Source organism: Chrysochloris asiatica, unplaced genomic scaffold (genome assembly GCF_000296735.1).
Source record: "Chrysochloris asiatica unplaced genomic scaffold, ChrAsi1.0 scaffold00076, whole genome shotgun sequence".
Taxonomy (NCBI): Eukaryota; Metazoa; Chordata; class Mammalia; order Afrosoricida; family Chrysochloridae; genus Chrysochloris; species Chrysochloris asiatica.
The window spans coordinates 13,184,543-13,197,930 of NW_006408594.1; the positions used below are offsets into that span (position 1 = coordinate 13,184,543).

Here is a 13,388-nt window from a genome sequence, read left to right on the forward strand (position 1 = left end):
AATGGATCTAGCTTAATTTAAACAGAAAAAGAAATAAAAAGGGCAAAGAAAAGTGAAAACATTCTGTTATCATATCAAGACAAGGAAGCAAACACCAACTACAGAAGCATCTTAAATTTAAAAGCTGTCCTTGATGTGACTGTAATGTGTTAAGAACTGACCTGCAAGTGGTTTTCTATTTTACTGATGTGGTTAAGTGCCATCAAGTGGGCTCGGACTCACAGCGATCCTGTATACAGTTTCAGAGGAGCAGCTGGTGGGTTTGAACTACTGACCTAGTGGTTAGCAGTCCAGTGCTTATCCTCAAGTGCCACATCAGGACTCCAGATTTTCTTGATAGGCTGGTCTTATTTAATATAATACTCTCTGCTTCAATTTTTGATTTTTTAACAGGTCTACCTTCTTTGGAGACCTGGTGTGGCACTGCGGGATAATGTGCTGGACCGCAAGGTTGGTTTGAACTGCAAGGTAGGTGGTTCAAACTCACCAGCAGCTTCTAGGAAACCCTGCACAGGGTCACTGTGAGTGGGAACTGACTCGATGGCTCTTAACAACAACCTTCTCTAAATATCTGGTTTCCTCTTATTACTCTGGGGTTGATATATATTGCTATTTTTAAGTGAGAAAAGGGAAAGTCTCCTTTCTCACAGTTGCCAAGCACATGCTATAGGGCCTGGACTTCGATGGGGGCCTATAAAGGACTGCCACACTGAGAAGCACCTGATGCAGAGGAGTCTGACTGGATATTGAAAACCCAAACATCGTACAAGTCAGTTGGCCACGTTCGAACGCTCTAAGTGATAGAGAACACACTGGCAATACATTCTGTGTAGTAATACTAATCAGCATCGAAATGACCTATTTTCACTCTCTGCAGGCACTTCACTGTTAGATAAGGGTGTTGATTCTGCAGAGCTGAACACTCTACACTGAACGAAGGGAGAAATGAAGCTGTGAGTTTTCATCAATCACAGAAGATGACTGTTGATGTTTAGTAGGAAGGAACATTTTACTGAGTGAGGCCCAGTGTTAATGAGGTTCATAAATGTGGGGGTAATGCTGTCTGTTAAGAGTTTACTACCCTTGGGTTCTCAGACCAAAATGGCCGGGTATCCAAAAATTGGGTGACCTTAATTTGACTTTCTGCTCTTCAGCTGATACTCCCTTACTTTGAGGGAAGGGGAGGGGTACACCACATTCTGGTGAGCCTTAGTTGCCTGGTCTTCGTAATGGGAATAAGTAGCCACCTATTTCATGAGGCAACTGATGAGGTACTCCGAGGTCCTTAGAGAAAGGCAGTATCTAAATTCAAGGAATTATTATAAGAACCCTAATTACTTTCAGTGGGAAGCAAACTAGGAAGGCAAAGGAGACCTACTGAATGACTGCATGAACAGAAGGAGCAGTTGCGGCTGCACCAACTTCAGCTGAAGAGACGAAAGGATGCTCATTATGGGGTAGTGGGCTGCTCAAGTGAGGGAACAGGCTAGGACAGTGTCTTGTAATGACATCTCAGGACCCGAGCCTGCCGAGTTCTGGTGGGAAATAGTTTACTGCTGAAGGATGTGTTGTAGCTAAAAGGGGCCAAAGCAGGAGCCGAAGAGCTTTCAAGTTCAACTGCTGCTATTAAGTAAGACATGGTTTGCACTGAATCAACTTATCGCTTATGTGCCTTTATTCATTCAGAAATGCAAATCTTTAGAGCAAAATGAGAAGGCTAACACAGGTGGTTGCTCCTTTCCTCCCCCCTTCCCCTTTCCAGTTACCGAATTACCCTCCTTTTAGTTTTCACATCACCACCTTAATAATCCCAAGGGGGAGGGGAGTAGACAAAAACTGTTGAATCATATTAGCTTTGTTCTGTGGTTGAATCATTTCCAGACCTATCACATCACTTGCCATATCCCGGCTGACATCATTTTAATTCGGCTCTTCCTTACATGTTAACAGATAAATAATGCATAAGAAAACTTGATTAGCTTTCTTATTAAAACATCACTCTAAATGAGAGGTGGCGCTAGAAGACAATACCGTTTTTACACGGCTTTCCCATGAGCAGTTGAATGGTTTGATGTGATAAATTTGCATAGTCTGAAGCACACAAAGGGCTGATTAATTGAAACCCTTACAATGCTTCTGGAAGCAGCTATTGTAAAACAATAACCATAGGAACTTTACAAAATACACACTGCTGAATGTGTCAAGAGCTTAATAAAATGTGTTGAAGCTACACTATTTGGAAACAGAATTGGAGATTTTTATTCTGGGCCATAAAACACTAAACACCCTAATTTCCAAGCTTTAGTTGGATATTTACTGAAAGGTCAGAGGGTTACTGGTTAGCTAATGAAGACCCAAAACTGTTCTGAAAAAGGGAAATCCAATAAAATCCAGCAATAAGGTGTCTATGTGGACAAAATTATCCTGACTTCTAACATTAACATCGGCGTAGCTGGAATTTCTTTTTGGACCCAAACTCAGAAGAATCACTTGGCAGCATGTGCTTTATCTTGGGGTTCTCCCACATAAGCTTCATCAGCCCCCCTCTTCCCTTTCACTTAGGAACTTGCATTCAAGCTGGATCAAGATAAGGGGGGAGCCACACATCTCCAGACTAAAGCGTCAGGCAAGCGAACAGGATCCAGGATGATCTTTAGTGCTACATAAGCACAAGGTGGTGGTGGTATTATTTTAAATCAGAGTCTGGTCATTCTCCCAACTTTAAAAGACACAATCCAGAAAAAAGGAAATAAAAAATGAAGGTCTGACAAAAGCAATTTTTTGAACCAAATCTTGTTTAACAAACAGACTTTCCTCTTGGCTTTCGAGCCACCCATGAATCAACATTATGTAACTTCTCACCAACTCCTTACATCTATTGAATAAAGGTTCTCTAACATGCTGGAGAGCCTGGGTAGGTTTTCTGCAAATATGTATTCTATAAAAATCTTAACACATTCAGCCGCTGAATGATTTTTATTAACACAAAATGGAAGCAGATCATCAGTTAATGGGGCGTCTGTTGAACAAGAAAGGCCCAAAGATGAATTTTGGAAACAATTTTGTTTCTATGAGCCCAACATAGATACACTGAACCATTCTGTGACATGACAACATTTTGCGAAAACTGTATTTTTCCTGTAAAACAAAGGTTGACTTTACTCCACTCAAACTCCCTGCTCACCCTCAAGGATTTAGGGGAAGAGATCGAGGCGTGGGTGCCATTAGTTCAGATTTGCAGTTATTAAAAAGCTTCTGTTTGCCAGGACAAACACTCTTGCTCAAATACAGTTTTCCTCTCCTTTGGAATACTGTTTGGTATTGCTGCCCAGTTCTGTGATCTGCAGGACCTTTGTTGGAGGTGCTAATCCTTTTTCACATGAGAGACTTGAGAAATGTTCTTTCAGGGAAGTGATATATTGCTTTTTTTTCCCCCCTCTCCACATCAAAGGAAGTCTACTTTTCTTCCCTCATTGTGAACGGCAGCAAAAGTAAGAAGAAATCTGGAAATACAATAATTTGGTTTGCCTGGACACTGAAACGAATCTTTAGAATTCCTGAGGCAGACAGATAATTTATGTTAAAGAATTAAAATTAAAAAAAAAAAAATCGGAAGGCTCAAGATACAAATGTTTGCCATTGGTGACTTCCCTTCCTGTAGAATTCAAACCAAAGTTAAAGAAGCTATATGGAAGTTACTTCTATGTTAACAGAAAACCTACTGCAAACATGATTTCAATCAGCATTATATACAATGATCTCTTCCTATGGTCACCAAAGAATATGAAGACAGAGAATACATGAACACCATTCCAAACTAATGCTCTGCTCTACCCTCACCTCCACCCCCCACGGAGCATTATTCAATGCCAATCATCTAAGGCATGGCTTTAACCCAAGAACACCTACAAGTCTAGAATACTTGGACAAGGAGAGTGAGAACTCAGGGTTCATATACTAACTCAACCTACAGTGAAACTCAATGAAACTTTACTTCCTTTATAAACACATAAACAACACATGGACAACTTGGGGGTATACAAGGTAATTACTAATAAAATGTCCTTTCCCAGTGTTTTGCAAATTACTGGACTATGTATTCATTGCTCCCGTCTTGACCAAAGGCCAAGCTCTTGTGGGGGAAGCTGATTTGTACACTCAAAGGCGAGATCCATAAAGGAAAGACCAAAAGAAGGGTCGTACTTCCTTGAGATTCTCTGACTTTTTTCATGGGAAGACTGGACTAGAGTGAAATTCCCTATATAAGGTATGCTGCGTGTGAATCCTGTCTGTTTTTAAGCTTGGAGTTGTCTTTATATTAATTGTGACCCCACCTTTTAGATGAACTACTGCTCTCCTCCCTCAATATCTGGCTCTCTGAGCTCAGTCACAAAAAGTGATGCTTCTTACTGGGTCTGTCACATTTTAAAGAGATCCTGGTCAAACAGCTCCACTCTCTTTATGGGGCCTTCTCTGCCCAGTTGTGCTCAGTGGTTGTTCATCACAAAGCAAAGAAGGTGTTGATTCTCAGCTATGTAAGTCCTAATTCTCTTGGACCAGTTTCCAGCCCTTCTATCATCTTCAGTCTTCTTCAGAAGCTTTTTCATAACATACAGCTTATGACTTTCATATTGTGGTGGCTTGTGTACTGCTGTGATGCTAGAAGCTATGGCAACCAGCAGGGGCACACTTAGTGGACAGGTTTCAGTGGAGACAGACTAGAAAGACCACTTACGAAAGGTTGCTGTTAAGTGCTGTTCAATCAGTTCTGACTCATAGTCACCCTGTATTGAATTTCCAAACAGCAGCTGGTGGGTTTCAACTGCCAACCTTGTGGTTCATAGTCCAGTCTGAAAGGTTAGCCACTGAAATTCATGAACAGCTCTGTCTGATATAGTCTGGAAGATGAGCGCCCCCAAGTTAAAGGGCACTTAAAATACATCTGGTGAAGAGCTGCCTCCTCAAAGTGGAGCCGACCTTACTGATGTGGATGAAGCAAAGCTTTTGGGACCTTCATATGCCAATGGGACACAATTCACAATAAGAAGAAACAGCTGAAAATATTCATTAATAATCTGAATGCAGAACACTGGAAGTATGAATCTAAGAAAATTGGAAGGTGCCAAAAATGAAATGGAACACATAAAGATTGATATCTTAGGCATAGTGAACTGAAATGGAATGGTATTGGCCATTCTGAATCAGATAATCATATGGTGTACTAAGCCAGGAATGGCAAACTGAAGAGGAATGGCATCATATTCATCATCAAAATGAGCATTTTAAGATCTATCTTGAAGTGTAGTGCTGTCTGTGATAGGGTAATATCCATATAATCTGAAAGGAAGACCAGTTAATATCATTATTCACATTTATGCTTCAAATACTTAAGCCAGTGATGACGAAATTGAGGCACTCCACCAACTTCTGCATAAGACACTATACCAAGTGCATTAGACACTAATGACAGAAGACTAGAAGAATTGTGGGATGACAACAAGAACATCATACAGGAAGTGAGCAAAAGGTCATTAAGAAGACAAGAAAGCAGGAAAAGACCAAAATGGATGTCAGAAGAGATTCTGAAACTTGCTCTCCAGTGTAGAGATGCTGAACCAAATTGAAGAAATGAGGAGGTATAAGGACTGAGCAGAAAGCTTCAAAGGACAGCCCGTGAAGAGAAAGTCAAGTATTATAAGCCTTTCTTTGGATCACTATGAGTTGGAACTGACTCAATGGTATTTAATAAAAACAACATAGGTACAATATTGAATTCTGCAGAAAGCATAAAAAGAAGATGGAATGAATACACAGTTACTGTAGCAAAAAGAAATGGTTGATATTCAACTATTTTAAGAGGTAGCATATGATCAAGAGCCATTGGTACTGAAGGAAGAAGTCCAAGGTGCACTGAAGGCATTGGCAAAGAACACCACTTCGGGAATTGATGGAAAACAAACAGAATTTTTCCAACAAACTAACTCAGTACTGGAGGCATGCATTATGCCAAGAAATTTGGAAGACAGCTACCTGACCAACTGATTAGAAGAGATCCATATTCGTGCCCATTCCAAAGATAAGTGACACAATGAAGTGCGGAAAACATTTAACAATATCATTACTACCACATGCAAGTAAACTTTTGCTAAAGATTATTTTAAAAATGACTGCAGGAACAAACAAGATGGCGGATTGGGTGGAAGTGTAGTGAGGAGCTCTGTCAGTAACAACACAGAATATCGGACCAAGCTGGCCCAGGGGAAGGTCCCAGAACTATGAATCACTTATAAAGGAATATTTACAAAGCTGGAAGGCTTACAGCCAGTGGAATTTGTACCAGAAGCAAGAAGTCCAGTGCTTTCTAATCCAAGGCACTCAGCTGTTCCCTGAGCAGCCCCCATATTGGGCGAGACTGAACCGGGGAAGGATAAGAGCAGCCACGGACACCTGAGAGAACCGCGGAGATAAAGGAAGAAGAGTGAAAAGGGAAGTCCAACTCCTGATCACATCTACCTGGAGGCAATCAGAAAACATAAAAAAGTACCCAAACACATACCCATCTATGTTTAAGGCCACAGTTAACTACTGAATATGCCCAAACATCAGAAACAGATGACCATATCTGCACATGTCCAGAAACAAGATAAAGTGACTGAGACAAATGAGCTGGAGGTAGACCCTACACTCCATACTGGAAGGAGGGCAGGCTTTGGAAATGCCTGCGAAGGAATTCAGAAAAATAATTATAAAATGTTTCAAAACACTTTACAATGAATGGAGTTGAGAAAAATAAGGAAAAAGTCAGGAAAACACTACAGGAACAATCAAATAAGATAGATACAACATTGGAAATAATTCAAAACCTACACAAAGAGATCCAAACGATTGATAATACAATATCAGAAATGGACATTACACTGAAAGGGCAAAGGAGTAGAACTGATGAGATGGAAGCCAGAACTAGTAAACTGGAAGATAAATCTCTCAATACCACTAAGAGACAAGAACAAAAAGAAAAAAAGGTGACAACATGAAGAGGAATAACTTAAAAGAATTACCGGCATTCCAGAATAGGAAGAATCACACAAGTTCACAGAAGAGCTGCTGGAAGAAAACTGCCATCACATCCTGAAAAGTGAAAAGCTAAGCAACCAAGAAGCTCAGTGAACACCAGGAAGGACAGACCCTAAAAGAAAAACACCAAGACATATAATAATCAAGCGCTCCCAAATCAAAGGTACACACAGAATCCTGAAAGCAGCTAGGGAAAAGAGAAATAGAAGTGTTAACATACAACGGCAAGCAAATCAGATTAAGCTCGGATTTCTCAACAGAAACCATGCTGCAAGAAGGAAATGGGGGAACTGTTGATCTGCCCTGTAAACTTTCACTCAATTCACAATAAAAAGTTTAAAAAAAAAGAAGGAAATGGGGAGACATATACAAAACCCCGAAAGAAAAAAACTGCCAACCAAGAATTCTCTACCCAGCAAAGATGTCAATCAAATACGACAGTGTAATCAAACCATTCCAGGATAAACAGGAGCTAAGGGATTTTGCCAAAGCCAACCCTGAGCTACAAAACATCCTACAGAGAGTTCTGTGGACAGAGAACCAACAAGAACAGACAACAACCAGAGACTGACATACATGGCAGCATCACTCAGAAGTCAATCGACAAATGAAGAGTCGAGAACAAAATAAAACTATAAGAACAAATTTAGAGGATCTGGGTGGTCAGTCTATGATCAAAACAATTACAATGTGAAAGAAGGTAAACACAGAGGAACAGAGATCTAGGTGTTGGGAAGGTCCGGTAAATTACAGGATAAAATAGACTGTCTTAAATGGAGGAAAAAGTTAAAGGAATATAAGGTAACCACAACGGTGGGGTTGGGGTGGGGGGTTTTGGGGCAGGTGGAGGGAGGCAACAGTACAGCACAGGGTAAATGCAGACATATCATAGTTTGGGTGTTAGGGAGGGCAATACAAGAAGGGTGAGGAGGTGGAAGAACAAGGTAGACAGGGGAACACTGAGACAGGTGAGGTAAATAGTGATGCATGCTTAACCTTGGAACAACAGGGCTTTATGATACAGCGATTTAGGCATAGTTTGAAGAGGGGAAATAATACTAAGATGCCTGACTGCTCAAGAATATTGGTTTCCCTTGCCTACTATTTTAGACACTTGAGTAGGACAGAAAGGAATGTCGGGAAACATGATTACAGAAAACTTGTAAGCCCGTCTTCAGCCTATAACTGATTGGAATACCTAAAAGGGGTTCTAGAACTTGCCCAGTGAAACAGGCCTCTTGCGGAGCCTTTGCAGACTATAGGATCTTAGCTGGAATCCTGAGTCCCATTCAGAATCTTCTGAGGTGGGACATTGCCACTAGAGAGGACAAGCAGACCAGCTTGGAGCAGCTAGAGTGACAGAAGATGCATCTTCAAAGAAAGAAAAAATCATCAGGAAAAATCCAAAACAAAAAAGGCAGTATGACTGGCTAATGCAAAAATAAGCAAGCTGTTTGCTGGGAAGCCTTCAAGGCAAACAATCAAGTTTCTTCAGGACAAACCCACTCTAAGACAGAAACTCAAAGGGAACACATGAGCAGGCATGTAAGCTTGCTGGTGAGGATGTTGGTCTACTGGTGAGTGGAAGAGGGGGAAAGGCAGCGATGATGAAATGGGCTGAGTTCAACCAAAGTCCATTGACTCCCGCTGACCTGGAGATGAGAGAGAGAAGAGGAATGTGTGGTGAGACCTGGGGACACCTGAGCCCATGGACAAGGGACATAGCCACTGAGGACTAGAGCTAAGAGTGAAGCATCCAGTTGATATGAAGTGAGGGGAGAGGCACAAGAACACCCAAATTTGCAGACAGTACCCATCTGACCTAGCCTTGATGGCTTGATAATCAGAACTCGACTAGAGGAAAATTACAAAACAAAACAAAAAACAACTTTTGATAAGGAAACAAGGGTAAATTGCTACAATTTGATGAATCCGACCTATACTCATGGAAGTAGTAACTCTAAATACCAACAGAGAAGGAAGGAGTCTTCACATCAAGTATCAATGCAATCCCCTCTGTACACAGGGTATAGAGGGACAGGCAACTTAGGCACTGGCTACCTAAAATGAGGGGTTGATAAAGGCACGAAGTGACTGGCTTACAAGGTTTCAAGAGGGAGTTTAATTTAAGAGTGTGTGGGGGGAAGAAGGAGTCCCCACTGAATAGTTGTCATCTTGTCTAGAGAGGTCTGGTAAAAAGAAATGGGGATAAGATTATTATGATTCAATAGTGAGTAACTGTTACCATAACTAATTGAGACTGTCACAATTGTAAAGGTAGAAGTTTTGTAACAAAAACGGGGGAATAGCTAATCTTACAGTCCAGAAACAGAGGACCCTAGGACCATCAGGGGAGAAGAGCACAAGCGGACTGTGAGACCTTATCCAGAGAAGCAGCAACACCAGAGATGGAGGCAGAGATGGGGACATGGAGAGAGGGAGCAGTTGAGGACTCTAGATGCAGGGAAATAGAGGGACTGAGAGCTGGCAGCCAGGAGACAGACTTGCAGAATGTGCCCTTTGACGATATAAATTATATATGCCTGAGTGTTGTTGTTTTTTTTTCAAAAAAAGAGCTAAAATGAATAGAGAGAAATACTGTTAACAGATGGTACGTGGAGGGGAATGTAATCATTGTGATGAAACAAGTTGTATGATTTGTTGAATGTAAAACTGGTGATCTGCCTTGTAAACTCACTCATTTCACAGCAAAAACTTGAAGAAAAAAAAAAAAAAATGAGTGCAACAGGACATTGACAGGGAATTGTCAGGGTAAAGCTGGATTTAGTTATATCATTGCTAATAACAGATGGATCTTGGCTGAAAACAGAATACCAGAAAGATGTTTACCTGTGTTTTATTGACAATGCAAAGTCTTTTGACTATGGATCATGACAAGCTATGGACAACAATGTGAAGAATGGGTACTTCAGCACTGAATTGTGCTCTTAAGAATCTTGTACATGGACCAGAGGAAGTCGTTCGAACTGAACAAGGGAACGCCAAATGTTTAAAATCAGGAAAAGTGTGTGCCAGAGTTGTACTCTTTTACCATAATTATTTAATCTTGTATGCTGAGCAAATAATTCGAGAAGATAGATTAAATGAAGAAAAACGTGGCAACAGGATTAGAGGAAGACTCATTAACAACCTATGATATGCAGATAATACAACCTTGCCTGCTGAAAGCAAAAAGGATGTAAAATACTTACTGATGAAGATCAAAGACCACAGTCGTGGATACAGGTTTCACCTCAGCGTAAAGAAAACAAAACTTCTCACCACTGAACCAATAAATAACATCATGATAAATGGAGAAGTTGTCAAAGACTTCGTTTTGCTTGGATCCACTATCACTGTGACGTTAGGAGTGCTAGGTCACAGTGTCACTAACATGGTAACCAGCCTTCAGCTTTTTCCACAGTGTTCTGATGGGATGAAGACATAATGACGTGGGCAGTTTGAGCCACGTAAGGTGTGTGCATTCCTGAGTCAAAGCTCCTAGTGTTCATATTCCATCAGATCTTTGCTCTCCTACAGGAAATATCAAACCAAACCCACTGCTACTGAGTCAATTCCAACTCACCGTGACCCTATAGGACAGAACTTAACAGCACCACAGGGCTTCCAAGGCAGTATTCCTTCTGAGGAGCAGCTGCTAGGTTTGAATTTCTGACCTGTTGGTTAGCTACAAGGCGTTTACCCACTGTGCCACCAGGCCTCTTCATTGTCAACAAGGTTACGGTTACCCCAGAATGCCTCAGGAGTGCCTCTCGGAAATTGTCAAGACAAGACAAAAAGAAAAATAAATCCTTTCAATACAGTCATCCCTCAGTGCCCCAGAGGATAGGTCCCAGGACCCCCTTGGACACCACAACCTTCAGATATTCAAGTCCCTTATTCTAACATGTAACCTGTGCAGAGCCTCCTGTATACTTCAGATGATTTCTAGATTAATTTATAAAGTCTAATACACATAGTGGTTACATTATGAATCAGGCTGCGAACCTCAGGGTCAGCAGTTTGGAACTACCAGCTGTTCCGAGGGAGCAAGATGAAGCTTGCTGCCCCCGTAAAGATTTACAGCCTCAGAAACCCTGTACAGGGTTGCTATGGGTCAGAACCAATTACACAGCACACAACAACAACAATACAATGTAGCTACTATGTAAATCATACTTTTTGCTCCATCTTAGCCTTTGAGAGATCACTTTGACCACTTCATTGCATTTTTTTTCTGTCCCATCTCTTCTTTATTTTCTAAAAAAAAAAAAAAATTTTATTGTGAATTGAGTGATAGTTTCCATGGGAGAATATCGGTTTTTTTAATTGCTTTTTTAGGGCCTTTTTTCCCCCTCTGAATAATTTTGCTTTGGTTGGTTGAATCCCTGATTGTGGAATCCATGGATATTAAGAACTAGTTGTATAGAGAATTTTATTTTTACTAGCAAGCAGTTCTACTTAAGACAGTTACCAAAAAAACCAAAACAAAACACTCAAAAGCTATTTGGCATGAAGATTTAGCAACTCTGGGAACTGCATAAATTAGTGAGTCAAACTCACATTTAGAGATGGATCAAATTCTACAATATTGTGACTAAAGTAATCTCACTTCTGTCAATGGAACTAAAAATGCTTTGAATTGATAGCATCTTATTTTGTCAGAAGACAAAGCTGGATTCATTTGATGAAACAATTAGTAACATTTGTTTGAGGTACCTGATAGATTTGCTTGGCAAGAAATAGTTAAAATCAGTATGTGTATAGAGTGTTGTTGTTGTTGTTAAGCGCTGTCGAGTAGGTTCCGACCCCTAGCGAACCTGTATAGAGTTTCCAAGGAGCAGCTGGTGAGCTTGAACCGCCGACCTTGCAGTTCAAACAACTTTGCAGTCTGATGCACATTAGCCCACAGCTCTAGTAACCTTCAAACCAATGAAGTAAAAATTAATAGCAATCATACAGTGAGATTCAACATGGAAGAATAAAAGTGGCTCATATCAAGTACATATTGTTGTTGAGTTTCTTCAAGTCAGTTCTGACTCATAGCAATCCTGTATAGGGTTTCAAGGAGCAGCTGGTGAGTTTGAACCACCAACCTTGTGGTTATCAGTCCAGTGCATATCTTATGGCACCATTTTTTCACCACCACAGCATTTACTACATGGCAGGCACAACAATACCTGCTTAACAGGTAGGAGGTAGGAGAGTCTGGGAGTTAGAAGCATACATTTGGTACCCTGCTTCCAGAGGTCAAAAACCAGCTCTATTACGAACTTGGGTGCCTCTGTTCCCTCATGTGTAAAATGCATCTGTAAAATAACAGTAGCTACACCTCACCAGACTGTTGTGACAATCAAATAAGGCGGTACAGGGACCGTGCTGAGAACAGTGCCAGTAAAATGTCACCTGTCCTTGCTGTTCTTAAAGCTTGGAAGTGGCAGGCAGAACCCAAATCCAAATGCTAGGCTAACCTTTCTGCTCTTAAGCAACAAGAATGAATGTTGACGAAAAGAGACCCTACTGATCATGAGTTCATCAACAGGGATAGAGTACAATATTTCTTGAAGATTAATACCCGAAACTAGACCACAAGTGGATGAAACCCCAACAGGAACCATCACTGGCAATAGTGAGATGTGCCAATAGGAAGAGCAGGATCCAGGAGAGGCCCATGTGTAGGGACAAGGCACTGCACTGGCAGCAGCAGACCTGGCTTCGAATCCCAGCCAAGCAACCAAGTAGGTGTGGTGTTGACTAGATGCTCAGTACGCATCTGAGCATCCTCAGCTGCTACCTAAGGGGACAGGTGATGCGGTGGTTTGTGCTGGTGCTGACATTCGCAGACACTTTTGTTGTTGTGAGGTGCTGTTGGGTTGATTCTGACTCCCAGCTGCCTCCTGTGATGTAGCACAACTGTCTCATAGGGTTTCCTAGGCTGTACCTGTTGTAAGAGAAAATCACTAGGTCTTTCTCTAGCACAGCTGCTGGGTGGGCTCAAACCACCAAACTTCTAGTTAGGAGTCGAGTGTTTACCAGCTGTGCCACCAGAGCTCCTTTCTATGACACTGTTGTTGTTGCTAAGTGCCACTGAATCGGTTTCGACTCATAGCGACTGATCTTGTTTGTGGTTAGCAGTCCAGTGCTTATCCTACAGAGCCACACCAAGACTCCTGTCGATGATACTTTGTCGTTGTCCCAACAAAAGGAACCCTGGTGGTGCAGTGGGTTAAGAGTTGGGCTGCAAACCTCAAGATCAGCGGTTCAAACCCACCAGCTCCTCTAAGGAGGAAGAGGAGGCTTTCTGCTCCTTCTGA

General features: G+C 41.4%; 1 protein-coding gene across 1 annotated transcript in view; it reads right to left on the reverse strand.

Annotated features, from left to right (window-relative positions):
- POLR3B (polymerase (RNA) III (DNA directed) polypeptide B) overlaps positions 1-13,388 on the reverse strand; it is a 184,867-nt gene that overhangs the window by 32,466 nt on the left and 139,013 nt on the right. The gene's annotated exons all lie outside the window — the stretch shown is intronic.